At 36.0% G+C, this 22,068-nt stretch overlaps 1 protein-coding gene across 1 annotated transcript in view; it reads left to right on the top strand.

Annotated features, from left to right (window-relative positions):
* Positions 1-22,068, top strand: part of CCDC7 (coiled-coil domain containing 7) — a 387,945-nt gene that overhangs the window by 328,347 nt on the left and 37,530 nt on the right. The gene's annotated exons all lie outside the window — the stretch shown is intronic.

Below are 22,068 nucleotides of genomic sequence, written 5' to 3'. Positions count from 1 at the left end.
AGGGATGTCCACTCACACCATTATTGCTCAACATAGTACTGGAACTCCTAGCCTCTGTGATTGGACAACAACAAGACACAAAAGGCATCCAAATTGGCATAGAAGAAGTCAAACTCTCTTCACAGATGACATGATACTCTATGTAGAAAACCCAAGAGATTCCACCCCAAAATTGCTGGAACTGATACTAGAATTCAGCAAACTCACAGGATATAAAATCAATACACAGAAGCCTGTTACATTTCTATACATTAACAATGAAGGAGCAGAAAGAGAAATCAAGGAATTGATCCTGTTTACAATTGCACCAAAAGCCATAAGATACTTAGGAATATACCTAAGCAAAGAGGTAAAAGATCTGTACTCTGAAAACTATAGAACAATTATGAAAGAAATTGAGGAAGACATGAAGAGATGGAAAAACATTCCATGTTTATGGATTGAAAGAATAAATATTGTTAAAATGTCTATGCTACCCAAAGCAGTCTACACTTTCAGTGCAATCCCTATCAAAATACATGAGCATTTTTCACAGAACTAGAACAAACAATTCTAAATTTTTTATGGAGCCAGAAAAGACCCTGAATAGCTAAAGGAATGTTGAAAAAACATCATTTCTGGTAGCATCACAATTACAGACTTGAAGCAGTATTACAAAGCTGCAATCATCAAGACAGTATGGTACTAGCACAAAAACAGACACATAGATCAATGGAAGAGAATAGAGAGCCCAGAAATCGACCCTCAACTCTGTGGTAAACTAAACTTCAACAAAGCAAGAAAGAATATCCAACGGAAAAAAGTCTCTTCAATAAATGGTTTTAGGAAAATTGGTCAGTCACATGTAGAAGAATAGATTGGACCACTTTCTTACACCATACACAAAAATAAATTCAAAACGGGTAAAAGACCTAAATGTGATACAGGATTCCATCGAAATCATTGAGGAAGACATAGGCAGCAACCTCTTTGCCCTCAGCCACAGCAATTTCTTACTAGGCAAGGGAAACAAAAGGAAATATAAACTATTGGGATTTCATCAAGATCAAAAGCTTTTGCACAGCAAAGGAAACAATTAACAAAACCAAAAGACAACTGACAGAATGGGAGAAGATATTTGCAAATGACATATCAGATAAAGGGCTAGTATCCAAAATCTATAAGGAACTTAGTAAACTCAACACCCAAAGAACAAACAATCCAATCGAGAAATGGGCAGAGGACATGAACAGACATTTCTGCAAAGAAGACATCCAGATGGCCAACAGACACATGAAAAAGTGCTCCACACCACTCAGCATCAGGGAAATACAAATCAAAACCACAATGAGATATCACCTCACACCAGTCAGAATGGCTAAAATTAAAAGTCAAGAAATGAGAGATGCTGGCGAGGATGCGGAGAAAGGTGAACCCTCCTCCACTGTTGGTGGGAATGCAAGCTGGTGCAACCACTCTGGAAAACAGCATGGAGGTTCCTCAAAATGTTGAAAATAGAACTACCCTATGACCCAGCAATTGCACTACTGGGTATTTACCCTAAAGATACAAACGTAGTGGTCTGAAGGGGCACATGCACCCGAATGTTTATAGCAGCAATGTCTACAATAGCCAAACTATGGAAAGAACCTAGATGTCCAGCAATAGATGAATGGATAAAGAAGATGTGGTATATATACTCAATGGAATACTATGCATCTATCAAAAGAAATGAAATCTTGCCATTTGCGACGACGTGGATGGAACTAGAGGGTATCATGCTTAGTGAAATAAGTCAATCGGAGAAAGACAACTATCATATGATCTCCCTGATATGAGGACATGGAGATGCAACATGGGGGGTTGGGGGATATGAGAAGAATAAATGAAACAAGATGGGATTGGGAGGGAGACAAACCATAAATGACTTTTTTAAAAAGATTTTATCTATTTATTTGACAGAGAGAGAGATCACAAGTAGGCAGAGAGTAAGGCAGAGAGAGAGGAGGAAGCAGGCTCCCCACAGAGCAGAGAGCCCGATGCGGGGCTTGATCCTAGGACCCCGAGACCATGACCCGAGCCAAAGGAAGCGGCTTAATCCACTGAGCCACCCAGGCGCCCCCATAAATGACTCTTAATCTCACAAAACAAACTGGGGGCTGCTGGGGGGAAGTGGGGTTGGGAGAGGGGGAGGGGGGTTATGGACATTGGGGAGGGTATGTGCTATGGTGAGTGCTGTGAAGTGTGTAAACCTGGCGATTCACAGACCTGTACCCCTGGGGATAAAAATACATTATATGTTTCTAAAAAAAAAAAAACCAAAAAACTAAAAGGCAAGGCACAGAATGGGAGAGTATATTTGCAAATGACATATCTGATAAGCGGTTTATATCCAAAATCTCTGAAGAACTTACCAATCTCAATACCCCAAGAACAAAAGATCCAGTCAAGAAGTGGGCAGGGGATATGAATGAACAGACATTTTTCCAAAGAAGACCTACAAATGGCCGACAGACACATGAAAAAGTGCTTAACATCACTTGGCATCAAGGAAATACAAATCACAGCCACAATGAGATATCACCTCATACTGATCAGAATGGCTAAAACTTACACAAGAAACCACAGATGTTGGCAACGATGCAGATGATCTTACCCTCTTACACTGTTGGTGGGAATGCAAGCTGGTACAGCCACTTTGGAAAACAGTGTGGAGGTTACTCAAGAATTTAAAAATAGAGCTACCCAACAACCCAGCAATTGCACTACAAGGTATTTACCCAAAGGATTTAAAAAAAAGAGTTATTCAAAGGGACATATGCACCTCAATGGTTATAGCAGTGATGTCTGCAATTGCCAAACTGTGGAAATATCCTAGATATCCATCAACAGGGAATGGATAAAGAGGATATTGTATATATACCACATGGCTATAGAAAGAAATGGCAAGATTTCATTCTTTTTGATGGCTGAGTATGAAATCTTGCCATTTGCAATGACATGAATGGAACTAGAGAGTATCATGCTAAGTGAAATAAGTCAGTCAGAGAAAGATCAATACCACATGATTTCACCCATATGTGGAATTAAAAAACAAAACAGATGCAAAGGAAAAATAAAATAATATAAAAAACAGGGAGAAAACTGTAAGAGACTCAACTATAGGGAGCAAACAGGGTTTCTGGTGAGGAGGTAGGTGGGGGTATGGTATAATTCGGTGATGGACATTAAGGAGGGCACTTGATGTAATGAGCACTGGGTGTTATATGCAACTGATGAATCACTAAATTCTACGCCTGAAACTAATAATACACTATATCTTGATGTTGGTCTTACCAATAATTTTTTTTAAAGATTTTATTGATTTATTTGACAGACATCACAAGTAGAGAGGCAGGTGGGGGGGGCAGGCTCCCTGCTGAGCAGAAAGCCCAATGCAGGGCTTGATCCCAGGACCCTGGGATCATGACCTGAGCTGAAGGCAGAGGCTTTAACCCACTGAGGCACCCAGGCACCCCAATTTTTTTTTATTTGACAACAAAAGCACAAGAACAAAATACAAATAAATAAGTAGGGTTATATCAAACTAAAAAACTTTTGTACAGCAAATGAGACAATCACAAAAAAAATCACAAAATGAAGAGGTAATCTACAGAATAGGAGAAAATACTTTTAAACTACACATTGGCTAAGAGATTAATATCCAAAATATGTAATGAACTGATACAACTCAATGGTAAAATTACTAACAATTCCATCACAATCACAGTAATTCAAGGATCTCTGAACAGATATTTTTCCAAAGACATACAAATGGCCAATAGATACATGAAAAGATGCTTAAAATCACCAATCACCAGGGAAATGAAAATGAAAACCACAATGAAATAACAGTTCACAGTTTTTGGAATTGCTGTTGTCAGAGACATAGAATAATAAGTATTGGTGAGAATGTGAAGAAAATGCAACTCTTGTATATGGTTGATTATAATGTAAATTCGTGCAGCCATTATAGAAAGCAGTATGGAAGTTTTCTAAAGGAACTAAAAACTGAATTACCATCTGGCCTAGTAATCACATATTTGGGCTTATATCTGAAGGAAATGCAATCACTATCTCGGAAAACATTTGTACAACCATGTTTACAGTGGCATTATTCACATTAGCTGAAACGGAAATAACCTAAGTGTATGCTATCCATTAATGGATTAATGGATAATGAATAATGAATATATATTATAGAATGTAATTTTGCCATAAAAAGGAAGGAAATACTGCCTTTTGCAAACATGTGGATAAGCCTGGAGGGCATTTTGATGTGTGAAATAAGTCAGACAGAGATAAATACTATACAGAATTACTTGTATGTAGAATCTAGAAAAAAGTCAAACTCAGAAACAGAGTGTGTAATTATGGTTGCCAGGTCCTGCCGTGGGTTAAATGGAATGATCGACAAGATGTTCAAATTTTTAGATATAAGATAAGTAAATACTATGGATTTAATGTACAGCATGATGATTATATCTAATGATACTGTATTGTATACGTGATATTTGCTAGGAGAGTAGGTATAAGAACTTTCACTAAAAAAGAAGGAGGGAAGGAAGGAAGGAAAGGAAGGAGGGAAAGAAAAGAAAAGAAAAAGAAGAAGAAAGAAAAGAAAAGAAAAAGAAGCGGCAAGAAAGCAAGACTATGTGAGGTCATGGATGGGTTAATTTGATTGTGGGAGCCATTTTACAATGCACACATATATCAAATCACTGTGCTGTACACTTTAAGTATATTACAACTTCTTTGTTAATTACATTTCTATTAAGGTGGAAAAATGGATATATGCATAAAGAGACACACACAGAAAAGTAAAGACATGGAGAAAAATGTACATGAGTAACTATATTAGTATCAGAAAAAGCAGACTTCAGAGCAAGGAAAATTACCAGGGATAAGTAGAAGTATTAAATAATGATAAATGAGTCGATTCTCCAAGAAGATATAATATTCCTTAATGTGTATATGCCTTAATGTGCATGTGCCAAATACATAGGCAAAAAATGTGATAGAACTGCAAAGAGAAATCTACATGTACATTTTTTATATTTGGAGACTTCACCCCTCTATCAGAAATGAACATAACCAGCAGGCAAAAAAAATAAAAACATAGGTGAACTCAGCAAGACCATCAGATAACTGTACCTAATTGATGTCTACTTGAATACTACATCCAATAATAGCAGAATACACATTATTGTCAAGCTCACAAGTTATACTCACAAAGATAGACCACATCTTTTTCAAAGTTAGACTATATGTTAAGAAAGAATTCATACATTAAATTTTTTCTATAATAGAAATCATATAAAATATGCTCTCAATCTACAATGGAATTAAAATAGAAATCAATAATATACAGATAGCTGGACAATCTCAAAATACTTGAAGATGAAAGACTACACCTCTAAAGTACATGCTCAAAGTGTCAAAATAAATTTTTAAAATTTGAACTAAGTGAAAATTAAAATACTTAAGGAATCTCCACACTGTTCTCCAAAGTGGCTGCACCAACTTGCATCCCCACCAACAGTGTAAGAGGGTTCCCCTTTCTCTACATCCTTTCCAATACATGTTGTTTCCTGTCTTGCTAATTTGGCCATTCTAACTGGTATAAGGTGGTATCTCAATGTGGTTTTAATTTGAATCTCCTGATGGCTAGTGATGATGAACATTTTTTCATGTGTCTGATAGCCATTTGTATGTCTTCATTGGAGAAGTGTGTGTTCATATCTTCTGCCCATTTTTTGATATGATTATCTGTTTGGTGTGTGTTGAATTTGAGAAGTTCTTTATAAATCCTGGATATCAGCCTTTTGTCTGTACTTTCATTTGCAAATATCTTCTCCCAATCCATGGGTTGCCTCTTTGTTTTGTTGACTGTTTCCTTTGCTGTGTAGAAGCTTTTGATCTTGATGAAGTCCCAAAAGGTCATTTTCACTTTTGTTTCCTTTGCCTTTGGAGACATATCTTGAAAGAAGTTGCTGTGGCTGATATCGAAGAGGTTACTGCCTATGTTCTCCTCTAGGATTCTGATGGATTCCTGTTTCACATTGAAGTCTTTTATCCATTTTGAGTTTATCTTTGTGTACGGTGTAAGAGAATGGTCGAGTTTCATTCTTCTACATATAGCTGTCCAATTTTCCCAGCACCATTTATTGAAGAGACTGTCTTTTTTTCCACTGTATATTTTTTTCTTGCTTTAAGAAATTAAACATAGAGCTTCCCTATGACCCTGCAATTGCACTACTGGGTATTTACCCCAAAGATTCCGATATAGTGAAAATAAGGACCACCTGTCCCCAATGTTTATAGCAGCAATGGCCACGGTCACCAAACTCTGGAAAGAACCAAGATGTTCTTCAATGGATGAATGGATAAGGAAGTTGTGGTCCATATACAGGATGGAGTATTATGCCTCCATCAGAAAGGATGAATACCCAACTTTTGTTATCAACATGGACGGGATTGGAAGAGATTATGCTGAGTAAGATACGTCAAGCAGAGAGAGTCAATTATCATATGGTTTCACTTATTTGTGGAGCATAACAAAGAACATGGAGGACATGGGGAGATGGAGAGGAGAAGGGAGTTGAGGGAAATTGGAAGGGGAGATGAACCATGAGAGAGTATGAACTCTGAAAAACAACCTGAGGGTTTTGAAGGGGCGGAGGGTGGGAGGTTGGGGGAGCCAGGTGGTGGGTATTAGGGAGGGCACGTATTGCATGGAGCACTCTTGTGGTGCAAAAACAATGAATACTGTTACGCTGAAAAAAATAAATTAAAAAATTTAAAAAAACAACAACAAAAAACAATGAATTCTGTTATGCTGAAAAGAAATTAAAAAAAAATTAAAATACTACTTATCAAAATGTGTGTGACACAACAATGAAAGGAGTGCTGAGAAGGAAACGTATAGCATTGAATACATATATTAGAAAATTAGAAATATAAATAAATAATCTCTCCTTCCCCCTTGGGAAACTAGAGAAAGAGGAGCAGAAAAATTGTGATGAGTTGGACTTCTTTAAAATGAATACCTATGCTCCATGAATGAAATTTTTAAGAGAATTAAAAGACATAATATGTGTTAGGAGAAAATATTTGCAAAACACCTATCCATGTAAAGGACTTGTGTTTGAAATATATAAAAATGATTAAATTTCATGTTGAAATAACAACCCAATTTTAAAACTCTCAAAATTCTGAACAACCCCCTCTTCAGAGAAGACACAAGATGGCAAATAAGCATAAGAAATTTCTTATGTCATTAGGAAATTGTAAATTAAAACAACAATATGATACCTAATGAGACACACCTATGAGAATGTCTAAACCAAAAACACTGACAATGCAAAATACTATAAAGGATGTGGAATACAGGAACCCTTATTTGTTGTTCTTGAGAATGGAAAATGCTATACATTTTTATAAAGCCCAACATTATCATGCAATCCAGTAATTGTGCTTCAAAATATTTAGTCAAATGAGTTGAAATCTTATATCCATGCAATAATCTGTGCATGAATATCTATAGCAGATTTACCTATAATTGCCCAATATTGGACACAACAAAGATGTTTTCCAATAGATGAATGGATTAACCAATGGTACATCCATATAATGGTATGTTGTTCACAGTAAAAAGAAATGGGCTATCAAGCCACAGAAGGACATAGCAGAAACTGAAGGGAATATTGCTAAGTGACAGAAGCCAGTTTTGAAAAAAGCTGTATGATTTCAACTATATACTACTATGGAAAAGGCAAAACTATACAGACAGTATAAATATCAGGAGTCGCCAGGGTTTCAGAATGAGGAGTAATGGGGTGTTGGAGCACAAGGAATTTTCAGGGTGCTAAAGCTATTTTGTGTAATAATATAGGGGTAGGCACATGACGAACACTTGTCAATATCCACAGAATTGTGCTATGAGGAGTAAACTCTAACATAAACCATGGATATTATTAGTAATTCATCAACATTGATTCACCAGTTCTAACAAATATATTATCTAATACAGAATGTTAAAAATAGGAGAAATTGTAAGTGGGGGTGGAAGAAGTATTTGAGAACTCTATGTAAACTTGAATTGCTCTAGAAAAAAAATCCATTAAAAATTTCAAAAGAACACAAAAATACTAATTTGAAGGTATACATGCCCTTTGATATTTATAGCAACATTAGCTATAATAGCCAACCCTCTCTCACATAATACTCTCTAGCTCCATTCATGTATTTCATTATTTTTTTATTGCTGAGTTACATTCCATGATGCATATTTATGTGTGTGTGTATATATATATATATGGATAAAGAAGATATGATGTGTATGTATGTGTGTGTATGTATATATGTATGGTATATATATTCATCAATTGACAGACATTTGGGTTCTTTGCATAATTAGACTATGGTTGATAATGCTGCTATGAATATCAGGTACATGTATCCCTTTGAATCAGTATTTTTGAATCCTTTGGGTAAATACCTGGTAGTGCAATTGCTGGATAATAGAGTAATTCTATTTTTTAACTTTTTGAGGGACTTCCATACCGTTTTCCAGAGTGATGTATCAGTTTGCATTCCCACCAACAGAAGGAAAGAGGTTCCCCTTTCTCTGCATCTTCACCAACACCTGTTGTTTCTTGTGTTATTAATTGTAGCCATTCTGATGGGTGTGATGTGGTGTCTCATTGTGATTTTGACTTGTATTTCCCTGATGATGAGTGATGTTGAGCATCTTTTCATGTATCTGCTCGCCATCTTGATGACTTCTCTTGAAAATTGTCTATTAATGTGTTCTGCCCACTTTTAAACTGGATTTTTATTTTTTACGTGCTGAGTTTTATAAGGTCTTTATTTATTTTGGATACTAACTCTTTATCATATATGTCATTTACAAATGGCTTCTCCCATTCCATAGGTTGCCTTTTAGTTTTGTTGATTATTTCCTTCAATGTGCAGAAGATTTTTATCTTGATAAAGATAAATATCCCAATAGTTCATGTTTACTTTGTTTCACTTGCCTCCAGAGATGTATCTAGTAAGGACCAGTTATGGCCGAGGTTACTGCCTGTGTTCTTCTCTAGGATTTTGATGGTTTTCTGTCACACATTTAGGTCTTTCATCCAATTTGAATTTATTTTTGGTTATGGTGTAAGAAAGTGGTCCAATTTCATTCTTTTGCATATTGCTGCTTATTTTTCCTAATACTATTTGTTACAGAGACTTTCTTTTTTCCATTGAATATTCATTCCTGCTTTCTCAGAGATTAGTTGACCATATAGTTGTAGGTCCACTTCTGGGCTTTCTCTTCTGTTCCATTGATCTATGTGTGTGTTTCTGGGCCAGTACCATACTGTCATGACAGTTTTGTAATATAGCTTGAAGTCCAGAATTTTGCTCCAACTTTGCTTTGATTTTTCAGGATTGCTTTGACTATTCATGTTCTTTTGTGGTTCCATACAAATTTTAGGGTTGCTTGTTCTAGCTCTGTGAAAAATGCTGGTGGTATTTTTTTATTCTTTTTAAAAAATTTTTATTTTAAAAATTTATTTTCAGTGTTCCAGAATTCATTGTTTATGTGCCACATCCAGTGCTCCATGCAATACGTGTCCTCCATAATACATTGGAGTACAGATGGCCCTTCTTTTCACTACATCTCTATCTTTGGGGTAAATATGCAGTAGTGCATTTGCAGGGTCATAGGGAAGCTCTATTTTTAATTTCTTAAGGAATCTCCACACTGTTTTCCAAAGTGGCTGTACCAACTTGCATTCCCACCAACAGTGTAAGAAGGGTCACCTTTCTCCACATCCTCTCCAACACCTGTTGTTTCTTGTGTTGTTGATTTTGGCCATTTTAACTGGAGATGGTATCTCAGTGAGGTTTTGATTTGAATCTCCCTGATGGCTAATGATGATGAACATTTTTTCATGTGTCTGTTAGCCATTTGTATGTATTCATTGGAGAAGTGTCTGTTCATGTCTTCTGCCCATTTTTTGACATAATTATCTGTTTTGTGTGTATTGAGTTTGAGGAGTTCTTTATAGATCCTAGATATCAGCAACAAAGGGGCGACTCATGGAATGGGAGAAGATATTTGCAAATGTTGGTGGTATTTTGATAGAGATTGCTTTAAATGTGTAGTTTGCTTTGGATAGTATAGACATTTTAATATTTGTCCTTTCAATCCATGAACATGGAATGTTTTTCCATTTCTTTGTGTCACCTTCAATTTCTTTCATAAGTGTTCTGTAGTTTTCAGAGTACAAATCTTGTACATCTTTGGTTTTGGTTTTGAATCAGTCAACATGATACACACATTAATAAATGAAAGGATAAGAACTATATGATTTTTTAAAAAGATTATTTATTTATTTGAAAGACAGAGATCACAAATAGGCAGAGAGGCAGGCAGACAGAGGAGAAAGCAGACTCACCACTGAGCAGAGAGCCCAATGCAGGACTCCATCCCAGGATCCTGGGATCATGACCTGAGCTGAAGGCAGAGGCTTTAATCCACTGAGCCACCCAGGCACCCCCATATGAACTTCTTAATGCAAAAAAACCATTTGACAAAAATATAGCATCGATTCTTGAAAATCCCAACAAAGCAGAGATAGAGGGAACATACCTCAATATCATAAAAGCCATATACAAAAATCCACAGCTAATATTTTCTTCAATGGGGAAAAAATGAGAGCTTTTCCTCTGTGGTCAGGAAAAAGACCGGGATGTCTCACCACTGTTATTTAACATAGTACAGGAAGTCCTGTATTTCTAAGATAGAAAACAAAAAGAAATCGAAGGCCTCGAAATAGGCAAGGAAGAAGTTAAACTTTCCCTATTTGCAGATCACATGATACTCTATATAGAAAACCTGAAAGACTCTACCAAACAGCTGCTAGAACTGATACATGAATTCGGTAATGTCACAGGATACAAAATTAGTGTACAGAAATCTGTTGCATTCCTATACACTAATAATGAAACAACAGAAATAGAAATCAAGGAATTGTCCTTTTTACAATTGCACCAAAAACAGCAAGTTACCTAGGAATAAACCTAACAGAAGAGGTAAAAGATGTGTATTCTGTTATATATATTTTAGAAATAACCCAGTCATGTCCAAGAAGAATAGGATAAAAAGAAAATTTGGAAAGTGGGGGGGCATAACAAGAGAGAAAAATAAAATTTTTACTAGATTATTAATTTCTCCAGCATATAACTTTTAATTCCTAATACTTAACCTGATCTTCCCTCAGATACTGTTCTTATTTTCACTTGCTTATTGAGGGACACTTTGCTTCCTCAATTCAAATGAACAAACCCTTCTTGTATATACCAGCTGGAGAAAGAACCAAAAAACTTAAAATACATCTGTTAATAATTTCAGATTTTTGTTTCTGTAGATCTTATTACATTAAGAAAATGTTCTTACTTAACTATTGAAAACTTGTTCTGTCCAATCTGGCACATTTCATTTTGGTAATGGTGCAGCCTGTCACCACCTTTATACAGATTGCAGTATTGGTACATTTGGATTACCAAGGTCATAGCGTGATCTTTTTCTTTTTAATAATGTTATGTACATTATTAGGCTTTGATGTAGTGTTCCGTGATTCATTGTTTGCATATAATACCCAGTGCTCCATGCAATACATGCCCTTCTTAATACCCATCACCTGACTAACCCATCCTCCAACACCCCCTTATCTCTAAAAACCTCAGTTTGTCTCCCAGAGTACATAGTCTCTCATGGTTTCTCTCGCCTTCTGATTCCTGGCCCCCACCCTTCATTTTCCCCTTCCTTCCCCTAATGTCCTCCTTGCTATTTGTTATGTTCCATAAGTAAGTGAAACCATGATAACTGACTTTCCTATTTGACTTATTTCACTTAGAATAATCTCTTCCAGTTCCATCCATGTTGATGCAAAATGTGGGCATTCATCTTTTCTGATGGCCACATAATATTCCACTGTATACATGGACTACATCTTCTTTATCCATTCATCTGTTGAAGGGTATCATGGCTCCTTCCACAGTTTGACTATTGTGGACATTTCTTCTATGAATATTGGGGTGCATGTGCTCTTTCTTTACACTACATCTGTGTTTTTGGAATAAGTATCTAGTAGTGCAATTGCTGAGTCATAGGGTAGCTCTATTTTTAACATCTTGAGGAACCTCCATATCGTTTTCCAAAGTGGCTATACCAGCTTGCATTTCCACCATCAGTGTAAGAGGGTTCTCCTTTCTCCACATCCTCTCTAACATTTTTTGTTTTTTGTTTTTTTTTGCCTTGTCAATTGTTACCCTTCTGATTTATGTAAGGTGGTATCTCAATGTGTTTTATTTTATTTTATTTTTTCAGTGTTCCAAGATTCATTGTTTATGTACCACACCCAGTGCTCCATGAAATACAAGCTCTACTTAATACCCACCACCAAGCTCACCCATCCCACAACCCCCCTCCCCTCCAAAACCCTCAGTTTGTTTCCCAAAGTCCATAGTCTCTCCAGGTTTGTCTCCCTTCTGATTACCCCCAACTCACTTCTCCTTTCCTTCTCCTAATGTCCTACATGTTATTCCTTATGTTCCACAAGTAAGTGAAACCATACGATAATTGACTTTCTCTGCTTCACTTATTTCACTCAGCATAATCTCCTCCAGTCATATCCATGTTGATACAAAAGCTAGGTATTCATCCTTTCTGATGGAGGCATAATAATGCATTATATATATGAACCCTATCTTCTTTAACCATTCATTTGCTGAAGGACATCTTGGCTCTTTCCACAGTTTGGCAATTGTAGCCATTGCTGCTATGAACATTGAGGTACAGATGGCCCTTCTTTTCATTACATCTGTATCTTTGGAGTAAATACCCAGTAGTACAATTGCAGGGTATAGGGAAGCTCTATTTTTAATTTCTTAAGGAATCTCCACACTGTTTTCCAAAGTGGCTGTACCAACTTGCATTCCCACCAACAGTGTAAGAGGGTTCCCTTTCTCCACATCCTCTCCAACACCTGTTGTTTCTTGTCTTGTTAATTTTGGCCATTTTAATGGGTATAAGGTGGTATCTCAGTGAGGTTTTGATTTGAATCTCCCTGATGGTTAATGATGATGAGTATTTTTTCATGTGTCTGTTAGCCATTTATATGTCTTCATTGGAGAAGTGTCTGTTCCTGTCTCCTGCCCATTTTTTTTTTTTTTGATGTGATTATCTGTTTTATGTGTATTGAGTTTGAGGAGTTGTTTATAGATCTTGGATATCAGCCCTTTGTCTCTGGTACAATTTGCAAATATCTTCTCCCATTCCATGGGTTGCCTCTTTGTTTTGTTGACTGTTTCCTTTGCTATGCAGAAACTTTTTCTCTTGATGAAGTCCCAAATGTTCATTTTCGCTTTTGTTTCCATTGCCTTTGGAGACATGTCTTGAGAAAAGTTGCTGTGGCCGATGCTGAAGAGGTTACTGCTTATGTACTCCTCTAGGATTTTGAGAGATTCCTGCCTCATGTTCAGGTCTTTTATCCACTTCGAGTTTATCTTTGTGTATGGTGTAAGAGAATGGTCAAGTTTCATTCTTCTATACAGAGCTGTCTAAATTTTCCCAGGACCATTTATTGACAAGATTCTCTTTTTTCTGCTGGACATTTTTTTCAGTTTAGTTTTGATTTTAATTTCTCTGATAGCTAGTGATGATGAACATTTTTTCATGTGTCTAATAGCCATTTGTATGTTTGGAGAAGTGTCCATTCATGTCTTCTGCCCATTTTTTAACTTATTTGTTTTTTGGGTGTTGAGTTTGAGAAGTTCTTTATAGATCTTGGATATCAGCCCTTTATCTGTAGTGTCATTTGCAAATATCTTCTCCCATTCTGTGGATTGCCTCTTTGTTTTGTTGATTATTTATTTTGCTGGGCAGAAGATTTTTATCTTGATGAAGTCCCAACAGTTCATTTTATCCCTGGAATGCAAGGGTGGTTCAACACTTGCAAATCAATCAGTGCGATAGAACATATTAATAAGAGGAGAGATAAGAACCATATGGTCCTCTCAATTGATGCAGAAAAAGCATTTGACAAAAATACAGCATCCTTTCCTGATTAAAACTCTTCAGAATGTAGAGATGGGGAGAAAATACCTCAATTTCATAAAAACCATCTATGAAAAGCCCACAGCGAATATCATTCTCAGCGGGGAAAAGCTGAGAGCCTTTCCCTTAAAATCAGGAACATGACAAGGATGCCCACTCTCACCACTAGTGTCCAACATAGTACTAGAAGTCCTAGCAATAGCTATCAGACAATAAAAAGACATAAAATGTGTCCAAATTGGCAAAGAAGAAGTCAAATTCTCTCTCTTCACAGATGACATGATACTTTATGTGGAAAACCCAAAAGCCTCCACCCCAAAATTACTAGAATTCATACAGCAATTCAGAAATGTGGCAGGATACAAAATCAATGCACATAAATCATGTTGCCTGATTTCAAGCTACATTACAATGTTGTGATCACCAAGACAGCATGGTATTGGCACAAAAACAGACACATAGATCAATGGAACAGAATAGAGAACCCAGATATGGACCCTCAAACCTATGGTCAACTAATATTTGACAAAGCAGGAGAAAATATCCAATGGAAAAAACACAGTCTCTTCAATAAATGGTGCTGAGAAAATTGGACAGCTATATACAAAAGAATGAAACTCAACCATTCGCTTACACCATACACAAAGAGCGGGCTATGGACATTGGGGAGGGGAGGCGAACCATAAGAGACTATGGACTCTGAAAAACAACCTGAGGGTTTTGAAGGGTCAGGGGTGGGAGGTTGGGGGAACAGGTGGTGGGTGATGGGGAGGGCACGTTTTGCATGGAGCACTGGGTGTTGTGCAAAAAGAATGAATACTGTTACGCTGAAAAAAAAAAAATAAAAAGGGAAACAGTGCAAAAAAAAAAAAAAAAAAAAGATAAATTCTAAATAGATGAAAGACCTCAGTGTGAGACAGGAATCCCTCAAAGTCCTAGAGGAGAAAATAGGTACTAAACTCTTTAACATCACTACAGCAACTTCTTTCATAGTGTGATCTTTACAATTTATTAACTCAGCATTTTTCTAAACAAAGACTTCCACATCTGGGTGACTATTTCATAACATGTTTCCAAATTTAGGTATATGCTGTTAGAACCAACTTGACCACAAAACTTTTAGAGCCAGTGGTTGACTTTAGGTGAGCATTTCTTTTTCAGTATAAACTCTCCTTCAACCATGTTCATATATTTTTCCTATAATGGGATCTAGTTGAAAAATTTAAATCAGGTAAAAATTTCAAATCACATAAAAACTCAAATGAAATGAGTCCAAATCTCAGTCATAGTACTTCAACAAATTTAACCATTTCCTCCTCCCAAGATACAATGTCTGCATGACAAAGAGACCTGGAAAAGCACTCATTTTTCTCAATCCACAAAATGTCTTGCTATTCTTTCCCATTTACTGATACCTGTTTTGGGGGGGTTTTGTTGTTGTTTTGTTTTTTACAACTAAAGAGCATAAAAATGGCATAAAATATTCTTGGATTAGTCAAAGAATTTCTGTTCCCTGGTAATCTTCTGTGGCAATGGAGACCATGATTTGCAATGTAACCTGTGGGAAAAAAAAACTGCATGTTCCACATCACTAGGTATATCCTTACAGTATGATTATGATTTTAATGTAATCTCAAAAGTTGTATTATTATCATAAACTTTCCAGGATATTTTAATTTAGCATAAGACACAGCATTGTATGGAAGAAGCACTGGTTAAAGGATTATGAGATGTTAGTTTGTGCATCAGTTTTTATCATTATCTGGACATAAACAGTCTTGATCAAACCATTAACATCTCTAAGCCTCAATATATGGAGGTTAAATGATTGCTAATATCCAGAAATAAGTTTGCTGATTCTGCAATACAAATATTTTATTAGAATGCTTATTGATTAATAACAAGGCTGACTAAATTAGTGCTGCATACACACATTAGGTTACCTTATGAAGAAGTATTTTCACATGTTTTTTTCTATAGAAACTAATATAGAACAGTTGAAAGGTGTTAATGGATCACATATACTGCTGAAGGAAATAAAGATACAATCAAAGAATCTCCCAGGTAAGAACAAGAGTTGTGCAAGTCTAATATTTCTGGTTTGTTTACCTTCTTTGGGGTGTAATGAAGATTGGGTCTAAATGACAAGAGTAGCTGTATGTTACATAGGTAAAATCTTCATGAATATTCTCATAATTCATTATATTCTGGTATTTACTAGAAATAAAAATCTAGCTAGATATGAGTTTTAGAACTCATTCTTTTAGAAATTAAACCATAAAAAATTAAATGGCATAGTGGCCTTTTTTTTTCTAAGATTTTTGTTTATTTATTTGACAGACAGAGATTACAAGTAGGCAGAGAGGCAGGCAGAGAGAGAGGAGGAAGCAGGCTCCCCACTGAGCAGAGAGCCTGTTGTGGGGCTCGATCCCAGGACCCTGGGATCATGACCTGAACTGAAGGCAGAGGCTTTAACCCACTGAGCCACCCAGGTGCCCCTATAGTAACTTTTGAATATGGTTGGTGAAAGTATGTCTAACGCTATTCTATTCACTTTCTATTTCTGGCTTGGAGAGAATATTCTTTCAGTTTGCCAAAGGAGAAAGGCTAATTCATGAATATAATAGTAACAAGAGGAATTTAGGATAGCTGATTCATCGGTTACAATTTCCTTCTATTTGATAGAAATACCAGATATATTACAGTATCTCAGCTGTAGTAGAGTACATTAGTTGTTTATATAGTTCAGAGATTATACTGCTGCCTTTAATAGTGTAAAAGCGATAGACACACTGCCCATTGAATTCTAGTGTGATTCCAAAGAGGCAAAAAGCTTAATGGATATGTAAAGGAAAAGTGTAAAGACAACCAAGTTAAAAACACTGCCATCCAAAGGTGACTATAGGCATGTCCAAGGACTTTACCCCTCAGGAATAAGTATAATGGGAAAGGTATTGTTTTGAAAAGAACAATATGGAAATCCACCAGTTGAAAAATACAGTAACTGAAATCTTAAAATTCACTAGAAGTTCTCAGATTTATACTGTCAGAAGAAAGAATGAACAAACTTGGAAGTACTGAAATACTGCAACGATAACAGAAAATTAGAGCAGATAATATGATTTAAAATAATTGCTGAAAGAGAATGAGATGTTATAAATAAAATGAGTAATATACCAAACACTACATATACATATACATATTTGCTCTTCTTTCAGTTTCTCTACAGGGCACAAACTTTTATAATGAAACAATTATAGTTAACGAATATATATATATATAGAGAGAGAGAGAGAAAGAGAGCAGATCTTCAGAATACTATACAAAACTCTATATCCAAAATATGATGTAACATTTCTAAGTCCCACTGGAATTTGATGAGTATAAATTTTCAGTATATTCTATATTTGTGGTGACTGTTACACATTTCCATGAACATATTAATAATGATGGCTTAAACATTTATAATGGGCAAATTGTACACTATATGTATAATATGCTATATTAAAAAAATAACTCTGAGAACTCCAAGCAATATAGGATATTTTTAAAAGACTTAAAGCAATGGGAGGATATTGTGAAGGAGGAAAATTGTGACTCAATCTATATTAAACACATACCTTATATGCTCCCAATCGACACTCAAGTTCTATTGTCATTGCCTCCCCCCTTATATAAAAATCCCTTGCTTTCTCAATTCATGTGACTCAGTTCTTCTAATTATATCTGTTGGAGAAAAACCAGAAGACTAGAACATGTCTGCTAATGTTTTCCACTTATGTGTTGCTATAGCTCATATTACTTTCATAAATGTCATTACTTAATTATTTTTTATTAACATTTGATGTATTATTTGTTTCAGGGGTACAGGTCTGTAAATCATCAGTCTTACACAGTTCACAGCATTAGCCATGGCACATACCCTCTCCAGTGACCATCAACCAGCCACCCCATCCTTCCCACTCCCCTCCCTTAGCAGCCCTCAGCCTGCTTCCCAAGATTAAGAATCTCAGTTAGTCTCCCTTCCCAGCACCATCTTGTTTCATTTTCCTCCTTTTTCCCATGACCCCCCACCCTGCCTCTCAAATTCCTCATATCAGAGAGATCAGATGATAATTGTCTTTCTCTGAATGACTTATTGACTTCTATCCTCTAGTTCCATCCATGTTGTTGCAAATGGCAAGACTTCAGTTTTTGATGGCTTCATACTATGCCATTGTGTATATATACACATCTTCTTTATCCATTCATCTGTTGATGGACATCTAGCCTTGTTCCATTGTTTGGCTATTGTTACTTTACCCAATAGGTAACCCAGAGTCACTAATTCTAGTCATTTCTTTTGCAATGTGAAATTCTTTTAGATGACTTTCTTTTTATTTTTTTTTTCTGTCATTAGAACTACACAGTAGTTTCCACATCCAGAATAAGGTTAAAAATCATGTAGACTCAAATAGAAAGGGATGCAATGCCAATACTCACATTATTGCATATTACCCATTTCCTTCTCCCCAGCTAGAAGATGTACATGCTAAAATGACCTCGAGAGAGCACTTTATCTCAATCTGTGTATTATTTGTTATTCTTTTCCATCACTAATGCCTACTTGATTTAAAGTGACATAACCAAATACTCCTGGACAAGTCAAAGAATTTCTGCGCACAGTCATATCTGTGATTCCACTAACCATAGTTTGTAAACTGATGTGGGAAAAAAACTGTTAAGTCCTCCCTCACCAGGTATATCCCTACCATATGAATGTGTTTTTTATTTTTTTAATTTTTAAAAATATTTTATTTATTTGACAGACAGAGATCACAAGTAGGCAGAGACATAGACAGAGAGAGAGGAAAGCAGGCTCCTTGCTGAGCAGAGAGCCCGAGCGCGGGGCTCGATTCCAGGACCCTGGGACCATGACCTGAGCCAAAAGCAGAGGTTTTAACCCACTGAGCCACCCAGGTGCCCTGAATGTGTTTTTTAAATGTACATGGAAGTCATACTATTAAGTTAAATGCGTTGAGATGATTTAAATTTGCAAAAGACTGTATGTTTTCTGGTTAAAGCCCTAGAAAAAACAAGTCTGTGCATCAATTTGGTCATTACCCAGATATGTGACCTTTGTTAAATCACTAAACATCTCCAGGCTTCAGTATAATGAGGTTTACCTGTTTACTAACAGCTCTTCAGATTGTAAGTTATTATGTTTCTACAACCCGGACATTTCATTATAATTCTCCTCCTATAATAAGAAATGTCAAATAGAAGTTCTCAGTAGATTTATACTGTCAGAAGAAAGAATGAACAAACTTGAAGTACTAAAATACTGTAATGAAGGACACTAGAAGGACACTAGACACACAATACACATGTGTTAACATTTACCTTACAAAAGTGTTTTGAAACTGTTTATTTCTATAGAGATTGATGCAGAGCTCCTCCCAGGTGCTATGGGAAGAGGTATGCTAAAGAAGGAGATCAAGACACAGTCAAAGAGTCATGCTGGTAAGAACAAAACTATTTCAAGTCTATTTAAGGGTTATTTATTTCTTCTGGAGTTCAAACTTGGATGTTTAAAGACTATAGAATCTATGTGCTATTATTACATTTTAAAACATCTTTGTAAAGTCCCTCCTATAGTTAGTGGAATTCTAGCAGTTACTATAAACAGACAATTAGCCACCTAATACAGGTTTTAGAACCCATCCATTAAAATGTGATCCTTAAAAAAACCCAATACGAAATTGAGCTTGGAATATGCTTGATGGAAGTATTTCAAAAGCTGCTCTACTCCCTTTCTTTTTTCAGGATACATAGGATAGTTGCTTTGTATTTGCAAAGCAGAAATTCTAGCTTATGAAATGGATAAGTAGAGGAATTTAGAAGATAGTTATTTTATTAGTTACTAATTCTCACTGTATGATTGAAATATCAAACAAATTTATATCTCTGGTGAGTAGAAATCTTTAGTTTTGTCATACAGTTCATAGTTTATATTACTACCTGGTGGAAGAGGGTGTTGTGAAGGAGGAGACGTTTTTTTCTATTATGTTCAGTTAGCCACTGTATAGCACATCATTAGTTTTTGATGCAGTGTTCAATGATTCATTAGTTGCATATAAGACTCAGTGCTCATCACAACACATGCTCTTCTTAATACTTATCACCTTGTTTTACACCCTTACCCCCTCCCCATCCCCTCTGAAACCCTCAGTTTGTTTCCTGGAGCCCAGTCTCTCATGGTTTTTCTCCCTCTCTGATATCTTCCCCTTCAGATTTCCCTCCTTTCCTCTATGGTCCTCCATGATACTGCTTATGTTCCATATATGAGTGAAACCATATGATAATTGTCTTTCTCTGATTGACTTACTACACTTAACACAATCCCCTCCAGTTCCATCCATGTTGATGTGAATGGTGGGTATTCATCCTTTCTGATGGCTGAAAAATTTTCCATTGTATATATGTACCACATTTTCTTTATCCATTTATCTGTTGAAGGGCATCCCAGAAACCGATTCTTAACTAGACTATAAATTTCTCTAGAACATACATTTCCCCCTCAGTTTTTAATCCTCTCTGCTGTGAAATGTTCTCGATATCTCCTTGCTTATTTAAGAATCTCCTCACACTCATTCCAAATGAACCATTCAGTCTTACTTGTGCCAATTGCAGACACAACCAGAGAGCCTCAAATATATCTTCTAACAACCCCAGTTTGCATTTCTTTATATTTTGCTTTAACAAAATGTCATTATGCGCTTATTGAATGTTGTTGCATCCAACCTTATTTTTTGTGGTTCTTTTTGGTGAGATACCCAGACTGGTTCCCACCTCTTCTTAGGTTGTGGTGAATATATATTTGGCGTCCAAAAGTCATAGTACAACCTTTAACAATTATTCATAGTCTCAGCGAGTACAACAAAGCAAGATCCACCTTATGGATTCAGATTCATGACAGGTTTCCATTCATACACACTCTCCAATAACCAACTTTCATTCACAAAACGTTTCATTATTTGGCCCAAGTCACCAATCCTAATTATCTTCTTTTTCATTTGATGTAAATTCCTTTTTAATATCTTTCATGTGTTTTTCCTCTTTTTTGACCTCATTAATAGTTTCTAAATCCAGCAAATGTTAAAATCACATAAAAACTCAAATAAAATGGTATGCAATCACAATACTGGTACTACGGCAAATTCATTCATATTCCTTTCCCCAACTACGATGGAACTGATAGGCACTTTCTTTTTAGACCACAGAATAATCTTACTAGATTCTACATCACTGATGCCTACTTGATTTACATATAACCTTAAAATAGCATAAAATAGTCGAGAGAGTCCAAATTTCTGCCTCATAGTAACTTTTCCTGATGTGGGACTATGGTTTATAACTTGAACTATGAACAAAAATGTTATGTCCCATCTCAGTTTTATATCCTACAGTATGAATATTCTTTTAGCATAAACTTGGAAGTTATATTATTAACATAAATTTTGTAAAAAATGTAAATTATCTTGAGAAATTTATGTTAATATAACTTCCAAGTTACTAACATTTTGTTAGTAAAAAAGCACTGGTTAAGGAATTAGGGACTGTCAGTTCGTGCATCAGTTTTGTCATCATCTTTATATGTTTTCTTGATCAAATCCCTAAATATTTCTGAGCCTTATTATTTTTTTTAAAGACTTTATTTATCTGACAGAAGGAGACACAGCAAGAGAAGGAACACAAGCAGGGGGAGTGAGAGAGGGAAAAGCTCAGCAGGAAGCCTGATGCGGGGCTCGATCCTAGGAACCTGGGATCATGACCTGAGTCAAAGGCTGATGCTTAACTGACTGAGCCACCCAGGTGCCCCTCTGAGGCTCATTATAATGAGGTTTATATGATTGCTAAGCGCCCTTCAAATTCTATGATTTTTTTTTCTATTT

The sequence above is a fragment of the Meles meles genome, chromosome 7, assembly GCF_922984935.1.
Source record: "Meles meles chromosome 7, mMelMel3.1 paternal haplotype, whole genome shotgun sequence".
Lineage (NCBI taxonomy): Eukaryota > Metazoa > Chordata > Mammalia > Carnivora > Mustelidae > Meles > Meles meles.
This window is presented reverse-complemented; position numbering and strand designations above follow the sequence as displayed.